Raw genomic sequence first — 7499 nt, 5'->3', positions numbered from 1 at the left:
GCTTCCTTGCTCGACACTCTCCATTTAAAAAGGATAGAGCAGGATAAGCGGATATTGTACAGGCTTGATGGGCTTGATGGCCTCCCCCTGTATTGAAGTTTGTTGTAAGGGAAGTCATTATTATATTATATTATACTATATCCCTCTGAAAAGATCGTCTGGACAACCCTCCCATCTACTTTCTCAACAATTCTCTCGAGGACGTTGTTCTGTCACTCAAGCTTTTGGCTCTCACTATCTGCCATGATCTTTCCTGAGAAAACCACATTTCCAATCTGGCCTCCAAAGCCAGTCGCCGACTGGGCATCCTCCGTCGTGTGGTCCTTCCTTGGAACACCTGAGCTCCTCACCACATACAAGGCTTTCATCCGCAGCTCAATGGAATACTGCTCTCCCCTCTGGGCTGGTGCTCCTGCCTCACACCTAGCTCGTCTTCACGCTGTTGAAACGAAAGCTTTCAGAATCATTGGAATCTCCCGCGATGAAGCTGATTCTGAGGGCCTTTCACTCTCTCACCGCAGGCAGGTTGGTGGTCTTTCTGTCTTCTACCGACTCCTCTCCGGCCTTGCTCCCCCTACTCTGTCCCCCAAATATTCCTTCAGGACGCACAAGATCAGCCAGTAACCCTCTTCTGGCGAAACTGCCAAAATCAAGACTCTCTGCTCACCTTCACTCTTTTATTCCTCTTTACTCCCACCTCTGGAACAAACTCCCTCACTCTCTTCAATCCCTCTCATCCCTCAAGGTCTTTAAAACAGCTGTTCACCACCATCTCTTGTCATACAGAAATATTCCTTGTGGAAATACACCCCCATCCAAAACCTTGATATTTTCTACCCCCCTTAAAACACCCCAAATCCACGTCCTTCAATCTCCAACTTCTTTCCTGAAATTCCTAGTCGTGTCAATTTGTTTTATATCGTGTATCCTTTCCCCTCCTCCCCCATCCCTCTCCCTTCCACAGATCTACTGACGTCCCTGTTCTCTACTGTCGTGCTTGTGTGCTTTTCTCTCTCCCCCTCTTGTCTCCCGCTCCCTTTATTGTATGTTTTATGTGTCCGTGCATGTTTTCGTGTATAATGTGTTAACTCTTCCTCAAGCCTTGACTCTGCATACAAAAAATAATGTTAAAAAATAAAAGTTTCTTTTTCTCCATATTTTATATCGTCACCCTCATAACAAAAGTGCCTGTCATTTTTTGCAGTTTGGAGAAAAAGGCAAAAAAAAATATAAAAATTTGATCCGTCTAAATCACACCGTGGACTTAGGCAGATTAACATAAAGTGGTTCAGGAAGTTAACAATGACGGGCATTTTTACAGGTGTCACAAATGATAAAACAAGTGAGTTAGGCAGAAAATCTCAAAATGGCCAAAAAATGATTTCGGCACTTTTGTTATGAGGGTGACGATATGTAGTTCGTTTTGTAAATTACAGCTATGTTTGGGTTGAAATGGACTACCTGTTGTAAACAGGGATAGAAGGGTGTAACACATTTGTCTTGCGATGCACTGGTATTATTATCACCACCAGCAAGTTGCCCATGCCTGCATGGGATTCTAAACGGGGTCGGGATGGAGGCTGCAAAAATGCAAACGGTGTCCTCTGTCCATCGCGCCGCCAAGCTGAGATCACCAATTAGCCTTTATTGCCACATCTGATGCAATTTGCTCCAATGGTGGCAAAGTGCTCCGTTTGAAACTGTTTCTTCGATATATGTAGCTTTTTGATGCGTAGGGTCCGTAATAAAAATGGTGTCAAAGCCATGGTTGGAGGATGTAGACAGGGGCTTCACTGCTGTGTTTTCCTTTCTCTTTCATTCTCTCATGTTTTATTTTCCTTCTGCTTGCTGTTTATAAACTGACTAGCGAGGTACCCGTGCTACGCACAGTTGGGAGGCCAAATGTAAACAGTCGATACAGAAACGGCAAATGCCAAACCATGAACCAATAAATTCCACATTCCGGTACCACCTCGGAAAATAAGCAGCATCATTCGGGTGGAAACTGGTGTTGGTGTAGCCGGTTCAGCCTGGTGTTGGCTTAGCGGTTAGCGTGCCCGCTTGGGATCCTAGGCTCGAATCCCGGGTTCGAATCCCGGTCGATCGCTAAATTAACGCCAGGGAGGTTGACATCCTGTCATCCTTCCGAGGTCGGCAATTGAGTACCAGCTTGCTGGGATGAATGATCACGGTGTGTACACCGCATCCCTGCGCATCGTAAGAGCTGTGACCAAGGGTTGGCGTCAGGAAGGGCATCCGGCCATAAAAAAACATTGCCTCAAACAGGGAACCATGATTGTCATGGGGCCCGCAAGGCCAACCCCCGCTCTGGCGGGGAAAATGGCCTTAAAACGATCATTCATTCATTTTTCATTCGGGTGGAAACTCAAAATCATAATTGTATTGAGAAATTTATGAAACCTCCCACCTACCTTAGGACACCCACTGGATTCCAAAATGTTCTACAGAAGGTTTGATGGGGCTAACCCCAAAACCGAGGGAGTAGTTCGGGGACGGGCAGACAGACGGATAGACAGACACTCCTGTTTTATAATACCAGTGGTCCCGTTGGCCCATTGGACCAAATTTTAATTGAGCTTCATGGCCTTGTCATATACATGCCTGCTGTAGTGCTTGAGAATTAGCTTGCCTTTCACTAGGCCCAGATGTGCTTGGGCTGGAGTAGGGGAGGGATGGGGGGGGGGGGGGGGTGGGGAGGGATGGGGGGGGGGGGGTGGGGAGTGGAGGGGAGGGATTATATGCTTGTTATTACTATTGATAAATGATACTAATATTATTATTTTTGTTAATATTATTAGTATTAATTAATATACGCTATCGTTGTTGTTATTTATTTTGTAATTAGAATGCCATTTTATGGAAGGACCTATTAAACTGCTCTATACACCTTAACATAGCGCGCGTTTAGAAACATGGGAATTCTTCCGGATTATTCGTCGTTAATTAGCCTAATCAATTCAGGAGATAATAACGATCATTTCGGTGTATCACATTCCACATAAGAAAACTCCAGTAGAACACAAAAAACATGCCTCACACACACACGCACACAACTCATCCATTCACAGTATAGTAAATAGATTATTATTTGCATTTATTTGGCATCATCTTCGCTTTGCTTTTTCTCATCAGGGCTGCAGTAGTTTACGGAAGCCTCATTGCTGTGCATGGTGATCAACAGCTGCTGTATTTTTATATTAATTTTCTTGACTGTCCTTTCCACCTTATTTTTTGTCTTTTTACCTTGAATTTTTTTTCTTGACATTTCCTGCTAAAATGCTTTGAGATGTCTCATGAAATGCAGTACCTAAATAACGGTTATTATTGTTATTATTGTCAAACAAGGAAACAATATCGATCAAATTTGCACTAAATGTAGTTTTTTACATCTCGAAGGTAACCAGCGAGTGAAGGATTTTATCAGGAGACGTCTAAACTCACAAAACTCAAGAGGAAGAAGAACTTTGGGTAGTTTGTAAATTCACGGTAACCATTTTATATAATAAATATGCTGCCAATTCGTTATCTTGTAAAGCAGCCTTCTCCCTCCTGCAAATCATTCCCTCATCACTAGGCAGGGTAAACCAAAGGAAGACAAAGAGGGGAATATTAAACCCTCAAAATAATACAAACAGTGTCTCTTCACCTTGGAAAATGCACCTGCTTACAAGAGTCCTTACATGCTGAGATTATGGCAGGGTAGCAATTAATGAAATATTTAATCTGCTTTTGATGACTTTATAAAGTCAAAAGTAGGATAGGCACCTCATGCTTGTGTCTGAGACCAATAACAAATTCCTCTCCGAAAAAGACCTTTGCCCTAAGGAAAAAAAAAAAACCTTCCACTTTGATAATACTGCACTTGTTAAGCATACCCATGAACTCCTTTTAGTGGATCTTCAAGTGGATTCATTGTTGTACAAATCAATGTGCTGGCACACAAAGGAGTTTGGCTCACTAATCAGTACAGCCCTTTGACAAAGTAAGTGTCCATGAACAGGCGGCCTGTAGTTGAAAACTCATGAAACTTGCATCTGTAGGCTAATGGCTGCCCCCACTCCCCCCATTGGAGCATCATGTCCGCCTATCGACCCCGTCTCTGCAAATGGGATGAAAAAGAAGGGGAAGAGGTGGGGGAAGAGGAGGGTGGGGGGTTGATGGGTGCTTGTGTTGAGGGCTTAGTAATTTGCATGGGCCACCAAGTGGCACAGAGAAGGCTAATGGTTGATTAAACGCTGGCCTTTATTTTTTTGAAAAGGCATTGGAGAGGGCGAGGTTGGGGAAAGAGGTCTGTAGGGAGTGGAGTGGTGGTGTTTGGGGGAGGGGTGTGAATGGGAAGGGGGTTGGGGGACAGCCTTATGTATGAACAGCCAGCTGAGCAGTTGGTGTGCAGGCACTAAAAGAGAGGAAGATGAAAAGACGGGCCTGATTTTAGGTGGGCTGCAGAAGCAGATGGTCGAAGCATTTAGAAACAGCTGAGTATGAAAAGAGAACACGCCCCCTGCCATTGCTGCCCCTCCACCCTTTAGATTTTAGAACAACCCACCTCCACCAAGCAAGTAACGGCAAGGCTTGGGTGCAGGGAAGGATGGGAAGGCCAGTGAATGATAAAATGATTGGGAGTCAAAAGGAAAGCAAAGAATCACCGTGCAAGAATAGAGAAGATCACAAAATATCAGTGACATTTACCTCCAAATACTTAATCAAACGGAAAACCAAGTACTGCATTGGAGCCATCAGGAGGAACCCAAACAAGTAAAGAGAAAAGATGGAGTCTTCAGGAGGAACCCAAATAAGTAAAGAGCAAAGATGGAGTCATCAGAAGGAACCCAAATAAGTAAAGAGCAAAGATGGAGTCATCAGGAGGAACCCAAACAAGTAAAGAGAAAAGATGGAGTCTTCAGGAGGAACCCAAATAAGTAAAGAGCAAAGATGGAGTCATCAGAAGGAACTCAAATAAGTAAGAGCAAAGATGGAGTCATCAGGAGGAACCCAAATAAGTAAAGAGAAAAGATGGAGTCTTCAGGAGGAACCCAAATAAGTAAAGAGCAAAGATGGAGTCATCAGAAGGAACTCAAATAAGTAAGAGCAAAGATGGAGTCATCAGGAGGAACCCAAATAAGTAAAGAGAAAAGATGGAGTCTTCAGGAGGAACCCAAATAAGTAAAGAGCAAAGATGGAGTCATCAGGAGGAACCCAAATAAGTAAGAGCAAAGATGGAGTCATCAGGAGGAACCCAAATAAGTAAAGAGAAAAGATGGAGTCTTCAGGAGGAACCCAAATAAGTAAAGAGCAAAGATGGAGTCATCAGGAGGAACCCAAATAAGTAAAGAGAAAAGATGGAGTCTTCAGGAGGAACCCAAATAAGTAAAGAGCAAAGATGGAGTCATCAGGAGGAACCCAAATAAATAAGAGCAAAGATGGAGTCATCAGGAGGAACCCAAATAAGTAAAGAGAAAAGATGGAGTCTTCAGGAGGAACCCAAATAAGTAAGAGCAAAGATGGAGTCATCAGGAGGAACCCAAATAAGTAAAGAGCAAAGATGGAGTCATCAGAAGGAACTCAAATAAATAAGAGCAAAGATGGAGTCATCAAAATAAACCTGAATAAGTGAAGAGCAAGATGGAGTCATAAGAAGGAAACCTGAATAGGTGAAGAGCAAAGATGGAGTCATCAGGAGGAACCCAAATAAGTGAAGAGAAAAGATGGAGTCATCAGAAGTAACCTGGATAGGATTCCGTTTTCAGCCGCTACTCCTCTACCCTCAAACTCATCCAGGCACAGCCAAGTGATCCTTACAGAACAATTTCTGCAAGACTTAACTTCTCCTAGACATTTGGCATAAATTATTCTGTGTTTAGGCTACAATGTTTAGTTTTGACATTGAAGTCAAAACTTTCGACGGGAAAAAAATATCTCTGATGACAAGCTGGCAATTTCATCCTGACATGTGACCAAATATATTATTTTTGTACGGATTGCGGAAATCATAAGTGCAAATCGTGTTGAGGGCATTCTCTCCTCGAGTGTGTCATAGTTGGTCTGCCTCGAGTATGCTCATTTTGCAGCAGGTTCCCAGTCAAAGTACATCCTAGATGGAGAAATGGCATGGTTCACTGTTAAAACACCTTATCAGGATAAAATATTTACTTGAAATAGAAAAAATCCTTCACATTTGTATGAAAAATAGTTCACCCTTTCAAAAGTTATGATATAACAGATGATGATTGACTTAATTCCCTTTCAAAGGGGTCAATGCTATGAAAATAGTCTCATGGTAAGATTTACACTGAATGGTTAATTTCCATTGCCTTCCCGGAAAGTCAGCAATTTCGACTTAGCCAAGGAATAAACACACAATGCCCAACTCTCTTCAATGATAACTTTTACTATGACATAGCAAACGAAATAGAAAAAACTTGGCCCCCATTTTTGTGCAAAATTTTAAATGAGGGCAACTTAAATTTTTATATCAAACAAGCACCATTTATTTTTTACTTTCTGCCTGTATTATGAAGACATTTTCATAAAGACTGTACCAAGTGAAATTAAATATATATACTGTACATATATATATATATACACACACTACCGGTCAAAAGTTTTAGAACACCTCAATTTTTCCAGTTTTTAATGAAATTTACGCAGTTTAATGTCCAGTGAATAACCTGAAATTGTACAAAGTTAAGCAGTAAACTGCTCGAGGTTAACAAAAAAAGTTTAGGTTAGCAAGCACGGGGAAAAAATGTAAATTGCACAGTTATATTGTAAAAAAAGAAGCCCTTCTTCAGGGAACAATTAATGGGTTAACAACTTACAGCTGTTCTGCAGCAATGTAAGTAAATTAAGCCTTGAAAGTTGATGCAAACAATTCCTACAGGTGTCCCAACCTCTGCTGATTACTTGATGACAAACCCATGTCTGTATAAAAGCAGTATTGGAACACACAGTTATTACACCTTCTGAAGCATTATTTGGACAATATTGCACTGCAGGAAGTAGTATATTGGAAACTGGAGAAAACTCTGACAGGAAGAGGTCTAGCAGACCCAAAGCCACAACAGAATCAGAAGACAGCTTTCTGAGGGTCAACAGCTTGCGTGATAGGCGGCTCACGGGACAACAGCTTCAACCACAGCATAACACTGGTCGAAGTAAGCAAGTCTCAGTTTCAACTGTGAAGAGAAGACTTCAAGCTGCAAGTTTGACAGGTCGAGTGGCAGTAAGAAAGCCATTGCTAAGATGGTAAAATAAGAAAAAGAGGCTGCCTGGACCATGAAGCACTGCCAGTGGACTACTGAGGACTGGAAGAAGGTCTTATGAACCGATCAATCAAAATTTGAAATATTTGGTTCATCACGCAGAGTTTTTGTACGCCGTCAAGTAGGCGAAAGGATGGTTCCTCAGTGTGTGACACCAACTGTCAAACATGGAGGAGGAAGCGTGAGGGTCTGGGGCTCTTTTGCTGGTCCAGAGTC

At 42.4% G+C, this 7499-nt stretch overlaps 1 long non-coding RNA gene across 1 annotated transcript in view; it reads right to left on the bottom strand.

The window, feature by feature from the left end:
• Positions 1-3490: 3490 nt before the first annotated feature.
• Positions 3491-7499, bottom strand: part of LOC137436211 (uncharacterized) — a 34958-nt gene continuing 30949 nt past the window's right edge. The window contains exon 2 of the long non-coding RNA XR_010986202.2: positions 3491-6112. This is a non-coding gene — a long non-coding RNA (uncharacterized LOC137436211). The remainder of the gene's footprint in view (positions 6113-7499) is intronic.

The sequence above is a fragment of the Myxine glutinosa genome, chromosome 11, assembly GCF_964187855.1.
Source record: "Myxine glutinosa chromosome 11, kmMyxGlut1.1, whole genome shotgun sequence".
Taxonomy (NCBI): Eukaryota; Metazoa; Chordata; class Myxini; order Myxiniformes; family Myxinidae; genus Myxine; species Myxine glutinosa.
Note: the sequence above shows the minus strand (reverse complement) of the source record. Positions and strands in the feature narration are given on the sequence as shown.